Raw genomic sequence first — 14,327 nt, 5'->3', positions numbered from 1 at the left:
TTTGAAAATGAATATGCGTTTTTAACATTTTCATAAATATTTCGGATGAACTTTAAACAAACATCACCGAAGCTATATATAAAGCAAATCTAATCCAGAATTACGAGGAATGATTTTTTTATATACTGTTTTTATTCTGATTTCATGAACAAATAGTTACATAACATTTCAATTTAACATTTCCAATCACATATAATACTTTACATTTCATATTTTCACTTTTTTCACTAACTTAATATTAACATGAATCATACATATCTTAAAAGAAAACAATGAACTTCAGTTATTATAAAAATGCTTAAACACCAAACTCCTACCCCCCAACACACACACACACAACACACCACTGTCCTGAAGACCTGCTAACAATCATCATAAATAAATCATGTTTATAAGTACAAAACAATTCGATGAACAATTTTGAATATAACAAGCTCACGGGAGAAGCATTACATATATTGAAAGTAAATAAAGACTTACAAACTTAACCTTGTCATAATTTTACTGTTTCCCATTTTTGCAAGTGCCGCCCTACTTTCCCCATTTTAATAGCTATTTTCTTTTCTTGATCCTTCTATTCTAAAATTGATTTTGAAATAATGTCCGATAAATTACACACACACCAACACAATTCTCCATTTACTCACACAAAGAAATATTGATTGTATATCAAGTCATTATAGTGTAAGTTGTTTGCGATGAAGAATGTATTCCACGTGATATACCTGCGGTACACAGATACACCTGAAGTTTGTATACATTCCATGAAAATGTGTAATGAGCACACCTTTCTCTTTGTGTTGGTCTAGAGCCCATTGGCATTTGTCATCAGCACATAGACAGATAAAGAGAATGTGGGTTTATTTTATTTATACCCGTTGCTTTTTAGCATCACGTACCCCCGGTATTTTTCAACGGAACCCTGAGGCCGGTCCATATTCCTCCGCGTGACACGGCGCTCTCTGAGATGGCGATCACTGATTGGTCAGTCTGGACGCATCACGAACTAGGAAATAACGAGAATAATTTTAAAAGTTAGCTTAAAGTAGTTCTCCTTTCCTCATACGAAATAAAGAAAACTTACACATAAATGCAAATTCTATGGACACAAATTTATTTCTACTCAATGGTCATTCAAAAATAAACAAAGCTCATTTGAAAAATCAAAGAGGAAATATGAATCGACTTTTCGTTTATCGAATTTCTTTGTGTCATAGAGTTTGTGAGTCATCTCACAACGCCCTTGAAATATACAATAAGAAACGATCACAGGAGTACACCAATAAAAGATATATTTGCACAACACTTCTCTTCTCTTCTCGAATGTTGCATTCCAAAGGGAATTTAATGTATTTGATTAATTTGTTTTGGATATTTACAAATGGATATCTATATTAAGATATATGAATGGCTGATTACAAAATATTACAAGAAGTATTGATCATGAAGGTTTCACAGGACATTATCTAGAAGCGATCTGAAATCAATGATATAATTCATGATAAATCACAGACAAAATACCCAGAAGAAAATTCTAGGTAAATTGACAAAGAGGGTTTTTTTTTCGTTCGAAGTAGTCAGATTTCAAATGACATTCATTCACCAAAAGCATTTTTATTTAAGTTATGAATAAGATTAAAATTCTTCAGTAAGAAAAGTATTTGAGTCTTTCGTTATTCACTTTTATCGATAACAGCATATAATTACGATATTTTGATTGGAATTTCTGTTAATATGAAATTACAAAATCACTGATGATTATCCAGACTAAATAATGTCAAATATCAATTTTGTGCTGCCTCTTGATGAATAATCAATTATTCATTCCATGTATAAGCATGGCCATAAACATTTGCCCCATTTTTGGAATGATTTGCATGATTATTTAATTGATTATGGGGGAAATTTAATAAAAACGTGTAATAAAAAATACGGAGGGGTTATATTACGTTGTTATTTATTAAAATGCAGTGTGTGTACGCTCATAAATGGTTATATTGTTTCTACGCATTTGAGAAGTTACGTATTTCTTTTGCGCTCATACGAAATTCAATTGAATTTCCTTTATTTCCAGTTTAAAAACAATTCGGAAATGAATATCTTTACAGGATTTATGAAATAATGATAATAGCGGGGACATGTAAATAAAAAAAATAACGACCTATCAAAAAATGACCGCTAACAGTAAACTGGCTGCATTTGACTACATAATGTATAATGTATGAAAAGAATAAAGTTACGAAAAACTATTACAGCAGAAGCAAAATACTAAAGGCAAGAAAAAAGGTGAAAAAAGAGGAAACGTTGTATATGCATTTATCAGGGGAAAAAATGTATGTTGTGAACAGTAAAGAAATTTAAATAAACGCTTTGGTTAATATTTTATTATGAACACACCCACTAAAATAGTACGAATGATATTATTTACGTATGTCAATGACACTAACCACAATAAAAAAGCATTAGTGTAGTTCATGATATATAAACATGTGTCAAATGCATGCTGATTTATCCACAATTTTCTTCAAAGTTCTAATGCACATTGATATTTTGTTTAACGCAGTTGAAAATATTCAATTTTTCATTCAGACTCTACTTCGTGTGAATTCAACATTACCATAGAATTGTATTAAATTAAAAAAAAAGTTGAAGGCTTCACTTCCAAAAAACTTCTGCGAATTATTTCTTTACATTTATATCAACTTATATTCACACTTAATATTCATTTTCCAGCAAAACGAAAACATTATCCTTTTATTCCAAGGAACATTGTATGAAATGATGAAGAAAATCTCTATATCACCAAAATATTAAACGAAATATACACTGTACTGCGGTAAATAATTACACAAATTAATACCACTTTGTTGTTACAAAACAGAGCAGAAACAAGGATAATGATATGATGGCAACAAAATTGTGGAACAACCTGCCTCATAATATTAGATCAATAAGAGACTTCAACAGATTCAAATCTGTGTTAAAACATACCCTTTCAAGAAGCACTTGCATTATCCCTATACAAAATTAAAACACCTCTTCCATTCACGTATTATGCACCTTATGTACATAATTAAGCCTTTTGGCTGAGACGTGCAATACTAACAAAACCTTTTCAATTTCAAATTTATATTTTTTTAAAGAACTAATCATTTATATTATTGAGACCATTATTATTATCATTAATATTATAATTATCATCATTATACTGGCCGGTGAGGATTTCAAATTGTACTTTGCTTGCTTGTACATCTAATAAGAAGAAAAGCTAAATACATAGGTATATCAACATATGTGTAAGTAATCAACATACGGCAAATAATATGAATTAGCAATTTCATTGAGGTTTCATTGCTTTATAAAGCTCTTGTCTTGATTTAAAGGAAGCTCCAACCTTTTAAAGTTATTTAAAAACCACACAAAAATACACAATGACGATTAAGTTCGAATTACTTACTACCTTACCTACTAAGTTATTGATTGCTCAATATTGTGCAAATAATTAACAAATATTGTTTCATTAATGATATATTCCGATGTTTTCAACCAAAAGAAATGTTCCTCGATGTAATATCGTTTGTACATTACGCTTCAAATTGTTATACATGTCATGTATGAAATATCTTTATAACGAATGGCTATTAAGAGTAAACACCCGTGTTGCTACGTCAGACAGTATCTGGGCTTGTATTAATTTGTTTCCAAGAAAACCCACGTTGCTTTGAAATATATATATACATAATATTCAAGTATCAAGTTAGTAAGGGGGCCTATTATTCAGATACACATGTACACGAAGATCACAAATGTATTGGTAATTATATTATATATTAGAAAAAAATGCTTGTTCATCGAAAACATCTTAGTCGTACACCCATCAAAGTCATTTATACATCATCGATATAACTTTCTTTCTATTTTTTGTACGAAAGGAAAGTTAGCCAATTAAAGGATGGTTAAGCAAAAATTCAGCTGATGATTGTCGAAAAAAAACTTCCATATGTCCTTGAGTCGCTTTTGCGGTTTTGAACATAAATGTTTCTTGAATTTTAGATTCAATAATATAATTCGGGCCATAATGCTTGTGAAGGGAACCCGTGACCTATAGGATACGAGCGTATTTTTTGTCTTGTCGAAACGTGACGCCTCACATTTTGAATTGGCGGGAAAGTGTGGTCGAAAACCCTGTGAACCGTTGGTCACGCCGCCGAAACCTCGGCGGTGGAGTTCCATCACGGTTCCGCTTGTTTGGAAGTGGTGTACGTGATTACGTGAATCTCGCCCTAACTGAAATTCGTCTTACTAGATGGTTATGGAAATAAGAGTTAGATTTATTTTCCTTAAATCATAATTGGACCTATAGCTATGGGATTGTATTCATGTGACCATTATCATAGTTACTACATATTTGCTCCCAACAACGTAACAATTAGCTCTGTGGCACTTTGGAATTCGTTAAAAACAAGAACGGTTGTTTATTCAGAAATGTGTAGAAATTAGACAAATTCTCATCATTTTAGAATCGTGTGTACAGATGCATGAGGTAGAATATCAAAACATGTTTGAATATAAATAAGAATAAGGAGGAAAATGAGGGAGAGAAAAGGATGATGGTAAATAAGAAGATTCATGGTCACGTGTGTTAACGAAATTAAGACAAATCTTGTCTTTAATTAGTTATAAATCTGAACATTTTAGAGCTTTAGTAATTCAAAGTTTATGTAACATTTACATGTTAAGTCAGCTACAATTTGTTAATATATTTTGTTATATCCAAAATGCAGGTTCAAGATCAGAGGTCAAAAGAAGTGGGTCACGTGTGTGACATCACATAGAAGCATGATTTCGAAAGTTTAATTTCATTTGGAAATTCTTGCGAATTTCAAGAAAATTCCCCTCAATTTTACAATGAAATTATAGTATTAAAATCATCATAATAAGTTATAATTTTCTATTTCTTAAGTTATTACTAATTGAAGTAAAGATTTGTCAAAATTTCTGTCACACTCGTGACCAAGAATGACCCAAAAGAAGAAAGCGTTTTTTTTTTTAACTTTAAAACCCCCAATAGTCATTAACATCATATACAAACAGAGCCAGACATAATATCAACAAAAACTCAACAAACTATACTTTCTGGATATTGAAAATAGGCTCATACATTTGAATATTCGTTTTATGAAATGATACAGGCTTGCATCTTATTATATGGTAATCTGAGTAAACGTTAAATGTCTCGAATTTGACAAAATATGAAGAAAAATAAAGTGAATGATGAAACATATTCTTGAAATTTTTCGAACTCTTCTCTCTCTCCCTCTCCCTCATTCTCGTAAAATCATTTCGACTGCGAATTAATAATCAAGCAAAAAATCCACTTATTTAATGGCCATATGCTTTAACTCATTTTTCATCATAATGTGATATGTTGCCCATAAGTCTGCCACATGATATGAAAGATTTAAATCAGATTCAATTCACATTACCGTAATTTCATTAGCTTGCTTTTTCTTTCTTAAAATTTAGAAAATTGGCCATCAACGGACATCCCTTAATAGCATTTAAAAACATTTTTCATTCCATCAATTAACCGCATAAAGATTGATGTGTCCTGATTTTAGTTCCATTAACCAGGTTAACATTATTTTAAAAGGTGTGATGTTGTCCTGCTCTTGATTAAAAAACCACTGGTACAGTTCAGTTGGGTTACACAAGCCTATAATGTACATTTAATGGTTACCGGTAATCATTTTGTACTGCAGTCTACACTACTTTGATGTCAGCCTCATTTTCCCCATATTATAGAAGTAACAATGTTGCTCTTAACTGTATTATGACTACCGTTGACAAAGATGCTGCCAAACGTAACTGAGAACGTGTATATATATATATATATTACATGTATTATCTTAGAAAAATAGAAATTTATCGAATGGTGGGCAGCTCTTACTTTACTGCAATAAGTGCCCCTGACTGCATTTTCTTTTGGAATCAATCACCTGCTTAGAAATCCTGTAACGCTTTCACAGATTGTTTATTTTTGTCTTAAATGGTATGGCAATTTGAAGGATTATAAGATATGTATGAATTTTATCAGAAAAATTGCTTTGACTAATCAGTTATATTACTACGTAATATATTGTGGAAAGGTAAAACAAAATCATAAATCAATTCCTTATTTTAAGTTTGCTTTAAATGGTGGTTTTGTGTGTGTGTTATTTTTTGCCCATGTAATGGAGGATGAATAGTTGGTTGGTTTTTATTCAAGATTAAAAATGCAAAATAAACATTACATGATCAAATAATCAAAAAAAATATAACAATGTAACAATAATCAAACTTAACAATGTATATAATAAAAAAAATCGTTGGGATAGACCCGTTTCAGATTAACTATTAATAGCCAATCAGTTCTTCCCAGGGGTCCCAAACAGGTTTAGTCGCCCCTAAACGCTCAAAAAAGGATTATCCACCGATGGGCTAAATTGAAACATGAATATTAATTAGGTAAAATAATGGATAAGGTGCGTAAACTTAACACGATGTTGTGTAAAGAAATCTTACCAAGTTTTTTACACAAAGAATGTATGATTCGAGTTATCAGCAACTTTTCAAAGATTATTTTTTTCGATTTCTTTCGCCATTTATATTTCTAAAGCTTTGGGAATATTAATCTCATTTTTATTTGTACATGTATAACTGTATAAGATCTGTTGAGACCTTAATACTTTCCAAAATTTTACTATGCGTCCCCCATTTTTGTAAATAGTTTTGACTGCCATACTTGTATTGCTTAATCAAGAATTGTTAATTCGTTCCAAGTTCTTATGGCTTGATTGACCATCCTTTGTGACGCAATTACAATGAATTCGGATTACATAGGCTTGCCAAACATGTTAAATGTACTAATATATTATAAGATATTTGAAAGTTTACTTTTCACGACAATAAATCATGCTTTCTATTTCTTTTGCGAAACTTTCAATTGGTTTCTCTGACAAGATCTTAAAATAGCCATTTACCCAAAGAATATAATACAAATAAAACATTTTTTTTACCAATTTAGCTGACATTTCCATTTCTGTACTATCATTTACCAGCCTCTCCCTAATTTCCACTTTTTCATATTTCTTCTTTTCTCCATATTATGAACGTGATTCCTTCACAATAAACTAAAGAATAATTGTCCATCATCATGATCATATTACCAAAGATTGTATATATGTATCTCTGTATCTCTAAATGCAAAGGAGCTAATCTGGTCCGCAGTCACACTCCTCTCAGAGTGAGACGAGGGGCCAGTTCTGATAGAGTGTGCTTTCGGTCTTCAAGAGTAATTTTCACCTCTTTTGGAGTGAAAATTTGAAAAAAAAATACACACTTTCACTCCAAAAAGGGTAAAAATTCAATCTTGAAAGATTGAAATCTCACATCATCAGTACCGGTCCCTCACCTCACTCTGAACGGAGAGTGACTAGGGAACAGATTAGTTCCTTTGCATTTGCAGAACTTAAAAGACGAAGAACTATCTTCCCTAGACGTAATCAATCTTTTCACAGTAATGTGGAATTCATAACACTCATGCGGAATCACATTTTTTCACTTTTTGTAGAATTTTGTTTTTTTCAAATAGATTTACGTATTTTCGTCCCATTTTTGTCATTTATTTCGTTTTTTGCATAACATGGATGAATTGCCAATTTTAACAATACAACGACTGTTTTATCGTTCCGCATGGTACCCATAACATGCATTAAAAAATCTATTCTAATCATTTTTTATCGTTACATCAATATATATTTTTCATTCTTGATAAATCCCAAGGACTCATCAACATAATACGATATAAACATCGTCACCTTTTCCATAATATCTTTTGTTACACATATTTATGGCAAATTTTTACGACAAGGTAAATGACATATTTTCCAAGCAGCCTAATTTCTATGGATTTATTTACCTCATACCTTTTCACGATTTGAATATTTTCTTGTTAAAAGATATCTACAAAGCAATCCATGGGCATCACATGATCATCCAACCTTTATTTATTTCATAATATCATCATACATGTTTGCAAAGAAAGTTGGTAGAATTTGTAAGTTTATCAAATGCATTTTACTCTATTATGTTTCACTTCAATTTTAGATGAGTGATTACTGCAATAATCATAATCATGGTAATACACATTAATCCATCTTCTTCTTTTTGTTACTCAGTATTATATATATGTCTCATGTTTATATGTTTAATCATGGAGCTATAGTGTTTTATAGCTCCATGGTTTAATTTAATTATGTCATTTTTGTGAGGGTAATATATCTTGTTGCTGCTTTTCTCTGTAAGGGAGCATCCTGCTCGACAAGCGTAAGCTTCCTGGGGGTGCTACCCGTTTTTTTTTTAAAGCTTTATACATTTTACATCGTATTATTTGAAAATGAATAAATGATTTGAATTGATCTCTGCAGGTCTTTTCCATGTGCATATATCTATGTGAACATACATATGCAAATTGATTATATTATAATAATCTATTCAGAATTGGTTTTAAAATGTCCGTCTGTGTGACTTTTTTTGTCTAGATCTCCCCAGTCATGTAGGCAATCTTCTAGTCCTTTTGAACAATTTTTATGCCTTAAATTTAGTCATTTTTCATTCAAATAAACAGTTATTTCTTTTCGTTTTTCACAAAATATAATTTTCATCTAAATTATACAAAATCCTATGCCATAGAAGAGTATAAATATGTAACACATTTGTCAACAGAACAGAATAAGAAGGTGTGTAGTAAAATCAAAATCATGTGGCGGGATATGCCTGTACATTTTAAATGTACCACAATACATCACTGTTTCAGTTATCATGATTATGTTACGTGAGCTCAGCTCCTGTAGAATTGAAAAAATATTTTGTTACTTGACCTTGTTTCTGTTTTTTTTTTTACAAATATTTGCGTTTAGAATCTTCAACAAGATACAAACAACTTTTTCATAGGAAAAAAAAGTTTTTCATCTGAAAGTAAATAAAAAATGGGCTATATTAAAAATCAATTATGATAAACGTATTTTACACACAGTAAAAACGCCGTTTAAGATTCTGTACAAAGCTGTTTACTATATGAACATTACAGCGGTTGTTTAACAGTTCAAACAAACATGCTTAATCTATCGAGAATTAAATACTACAATACAAACTTTGTTGTGCAAGATTTTTAACATTGGTGTACACCGTTTAAACAACTACTATAAGGTTCATATAGTAATCAGCGTTGTATAAACATTATATACCCCGTTTTTACTCTGCAGTCAGATTTTTAATTCTTACTGCTGAATCTCCTTCCTAAGATTTAATGCCTTGAGAGTTCAAATTTTACACACAATTTAACTTTAAGAAAGTACTTCAGGGCATGTTTTCGGTGCATCTCATAGACTCTAAAAAATGAAATGTTAAATCAACATTTAAAAGGTTGAAGGGGTGACAGCCTTCTCTAAATGTTGTATATACCATTTAAATGATTCAACCCAACACTTAATAACTTTGATTCAGCTTCACGCAAGGTTGTATATAACATTTAGCATGTTTGGAAAAGGTTTTGTTACTCCTCCAAGCTTTCAAATGTTGATTTAACATTTCATTTTTAAGAGTGTACGGTTTATCAACGATGTTTTCAATGTATTTTATTGTTTTTAAATCTACATGCCTGTGACGTAATTTTTTTTATAGTAATATGTAAAATCAACATTCTTTTCATTATACTATCCAGATGAAAATTAATAACCAACTAATCAATCATCACCAAATAACCTTAAACCTGACGTTCAGGAGGCGTGACAAAACATAGCTAACTTTACATAATACACTGTAAAAAAATATTGGGTAAAATTTTTACCATCACGAGGGTAATTATGTGTCCAACCAATTCTGGGCAGTAATGTACCCTAAGCGGGAAGCATATTGTCCAGTAAGGTTAAAAAGTAAGCAGCAATTACTTTAGAATGAGCAAAATTTCCATCACACTGGATAAATAAAATACCCCAAAGAAATGTCCAATGTTGGTTGGACACATAATTACCCTCATGGAGCACTTTTACTCAAATTTTTTTTATAGTGTACACACCATAATTTTTTTTATAGATTTAATCGACTGTATGTAAAGACTTTCATATTGACTCAGAAGCATTTTAAAAGTGTTTTAGATTACAATTTATCGACTCTCGATGTCTTATTGTTAGTAGATTATGATATTACCTTATTTTGTACTTTCATGTTGATGTTTCGTTCAACTGCGTGATGTCTTTGTGAAGTACTTTTCCAAAACTGATCAGGCCAACCCTACAGAATAACATAAATAAAACACAATAAATGAATAAATAAATAAATAAATAAATCTGTTTTGCATCAATTATTGTACGAAACGCATAAAATAGCAGTGTAAAAATAGCAATACATATACATTTATATATTGAAGAAGATAGACAACATATAGAGCCCAAACATGGTCACATTACTGACGCAAACAGGGCAGATTAAACACATAAATAGTTACCCAAATGAAAATATATTCTTAATAATTTTTTTTTTCAATTCAATTCAAATAAAACATTTATTTTCTTCTATGTCATTACATTTTTCGTAAAAATAAATTCATACATAAATCAATTTGTTATAAAAAATATAAAATATGTTTATGAAAGTAAATATAAATATGTTCATGAAAGTAAATCATGACAAATTCGTTGAAAATATTCGATCTATCATCAAGTAGATTTATATTTCAGGTAAGAAAACAATTCAGATAAGAAAACGTGTTATTATCATTAAAAACATGACATATTCGGACCATCATTGTTCACTCTAAATTGTACGGATCTAAAATATAAACTTGAAAAAATCTTATAAATCTTATCAATATCTAATTTTGCTACACTCTAAAAAAATATGTGGTAAAAGCGCTCCATGAGGGTAATTATATGTCCAACCAACATTGGGCATTTCTTTTGGGCATTTTTTTTTAATCCAGTGTGATGACAATTTTGCCCAATCTGAAGTAATTGCGGCATATTTTTTTAAAATCTTACTGGACAATATGCTCCCCGCGTTGGGTAAAATACTACCCCAAATCGGTTGGACACATAATTACCCTCGGGCTGGTTAAAATTTCACCCAATAACTTTTACAGTGTGCTTTGAATCTTGCATCAGATCGCGAATAGATTTTAGAAATAAACACCAGATGAGAAAGCACACTGTCTTCAATGAGCAGTATGAATCTTCAAGTTGTATTAATCGAGATTATATCATTCTTAAAACAAAAATATCATAATATTTTACGATCGATATTTAATTTTTCTAATTCATTTGGAAGGTATACAGTTCGGAAAATACAACGAAGTATGCCGTATATAGCTTGGTATAATCATAATTATATTCTTGCTCAGGGTTTTCTGATCAAAATGGAAATGCTGAAATTAAACATCTGTTAAAGTTAACAAATGTGAACAGTCTCTAACGAAGCACTGTGGAATTCATAAAATTCGAAAAGTACATATCATACTTTTTCAAGATAAATCACAATTAGCATGGTAAGTTCTTTTTGAAAGCAAGTCATAACGTGGACATGAAATATATCATAAGTAAGTAGTATATAATATAGTATAGAAATATGAGACTGATAAACTTTTAAGGGGATTAAATAAATATGAAATACTTGCTAAAACAGGCGTATTGTTTTAGGTTTTACCATTAATAAAGACAAACTTAATCCGGACAAAATGTATAGGATTTCAACTATTTCTTATATGATATTTATAAATCTAAAATATTTAACTTGATCCTGAGCTTGAACAGCTGAATTTATTGTTTTAAAAAACAGAATAGAAATACACATGAAATCAACAAATATACAACATTACAGAATAATCAAGAAATAAAATAATTGCTCAAATAAATTTCAACTATAATGGCATAATAATGCAAATGTGATATTAGTTTTGGAAAACTTTGGGAAGATCTATACGTTCTGGGAAACATCATTCACTCCTAAACTTTACTATACTGAGTAAGTTTGAACGGAACTTCAATATGAAATAATAATGACGTTGTATTCATTTTGATAAACAATGGAATAAAAGGAAGGTTGTTGTAATGATGTTAAGTGACAGAGAATTCATAATCTAAGAGATTCCCCTAGATTCTCAAATGTAGGCCCTACGCTCAAAATAAAATATTAGGCTAATGGAAGTGTTTCATTAATTTAAAAAATGGAGCATAAATAAAAATCAAGATAATGAACTTTATATTCATATAAACGATGTTATGTCGGATAGATTCAGCATTAATGACATTCATGAGATTAAGCAGTGGATTATCTTTAGGACATTATATATGTCATAAATTTAATCCCCCCCAAAAAAGAGAGCAGAATTTGTTTAGAAGTGATAAATGTGTTGAAATGAACAACTGATAATGTTAAAATTCTCGTGCATGTTGCATGATTAAAAAATTGAAAAATTGATAAATTAATAATAGCTGATGTAAGTTCTTCTCGTTCATCCAGTGGTGATCAATATAACAACATCGAAAGAATGATGATGATGATGATGATAGTAAAAAAATAACAATGATGATAATAATAATAATAAATGTGTGGACATATTTTTCTCATCAAGAGAAGTAAGACAAGCATGAACACTGATGAAGGAAATGTTATATCATAATTATGCATAGAGTCTATATTCAATTATGACACACAAAAAGGAAGAATAGACACAGAAGAAGAAAAAGTAGAAGAAGAGGAAGAAGTATAAAAAGAAGAAGAAAAAGAAGAAGAAAAAGAAACAGGAGAAGGAGAAAAGGAACTGCTCCGGCACCATACTGTTATTATCATTATGTTTATCATAGTACTATTTATTTCGCCAACAGGTATAGTGAGAAAACACTTGTACAATTCTTATGAGTTCCAATGAACATGGTAAATATATTTTTTATGTATCAAAACGAATGGAAAAATATCCTCTAAATAAAATGTATGTTTCTGAAGTAAAAATTGCACTACACCTCTGCCGGGGGAAGGAGGGGGGGGGGGACACGCGTTTAAGTGTATATACAAAATAACACTAAAGGAATGAGAGCAACAGCAAAAGGTTCAGGAATAGTTTACGTTTCATATCAACACATGCTATCATCATCATAATGGAATTTGATAAAACAATTTTATGTGAGGAAGGATTTGTGTTAGCCTCTTTTGTAATTTAAATAATCAATGTGATGACATTTATGTCGTTTAGAATCATAGAACATGATAAGTCCATATTTGAACTGTTAGTTAACCAAGGGCGCATACTGGTCTGATTTTTTTTTGCTAATTAATGTAAAGAATATTGACATATAAAGCGTACACGAAAAGAGGAAATAAGAAAAAGGGCGGGGAAACAACCTTTTCACCGATCAGCCGCAATACACCGTATAAATTTTTTTTTTATTCGAATACTGCATTATCTTGAGCTTGACAACAAAAATACAGAAAATAATAAAAAAAAAAATAGAAAAAAACTATACAGTCGTATTCAGAGAAAAGGCATCAAACTATGCTGCCCATCTGCGATGGCACAGCTTTATTACCATGATCACAGGTTTTAATATAATTCAAGGTGCAATCCATCCAAGTACAGAACGAAAATCATGTTATAAGTTGCTGGGTTCCTGACAGTGAATGATTTGTGAACTTGACTCTCTGTATAGAGCACAAAAGTCATATATGTTTATATATATATATCAAATAAATTAGAGAGTATGAATGAATTATATTCAGATGAAATAATGGGCCCAGCCAACTAACCACAATCACACGTGATCTAATCATTCACGTTATGTAGCTATGCTCTTGGCGATATAAATTTAACCCCAAACACACAAACAAACACACGCACGCACACCTACGCACGCACGACGGAATAAATTTGGATAAAGCGATTCATGAATGTTTTAATAAAAAAAGATTGATTAGAACAGCAAGAAAGAAAACAACCGATTAATTAACCGGTAAAATGTGAATATTTTTTTTGGTTTTTTTTTTTGGGGGGGGGGGTGGGGGGGGGGGGGGGGGGGGGATGGAGGCCATTGCCTCAAGCGTGCAACCCCTCAGCACATCCATGTACCTTTCATCAGTTTCTAAACCAATGCAAATGTTCAGGAATGCCCCCTGCATACAGTGAAGAAAGTACGCCATCTACGGTAGTAAGATGATCTGACGTTCCATAATTCACGATATCTTCCAAAGAAATTCAAACATGTTTCAGGTAGCTCTTGATAACTGACCATCATACACGA

The 14,327-nt window shown here is 30.9% G+C and overlaps 1 long non-coding RNA gene across 1 annotated transcript in view; it reads right to left on the bottom strand.

Annotated features, from left to right (window-relative positions):
- Positions 1 to 413: 413 nt before the first annotated feature.
- LOC121420718 overlaps positions 414 to 14,327 on the bottom strand; it is a 33,908-nt gene continuing 19,994 nt past the window's right edge. Inside the window, exons 2-3 of the long non-coding RNA XR_005970806.1 lie at positions 10,249 to 10,332; positions 414 to 1,006 (exon numbers count right to left, since the gene is read on the bottom strand). This is a non-coding gene — a long non-coding RNA (uncharacterized LOC121420718). The remainder of the gene's footprint in view (positions 1,007 to 10,248; positions 10,333 to 14,327) is intronic.

This window comes from Lytechinus variegatus, chromosome 8, assembly GCF_018143015.1.
Source record: "Lytechinus variegatus isolate NC3 chromosome 8, Lvar_3.0, whole genome shotgun sequence".
In the NCBI taxonomy this organism is placed as follows: Eukaryota; Metazoa; Echinodermata; class Echinoidea; order Temnopleuroida; family Toxopneustidae; genus Lytechinus; species Lytechinus variegatus.
This window is presented reverse-complemented; position numbering and strand designations above follow the sequence as displayed.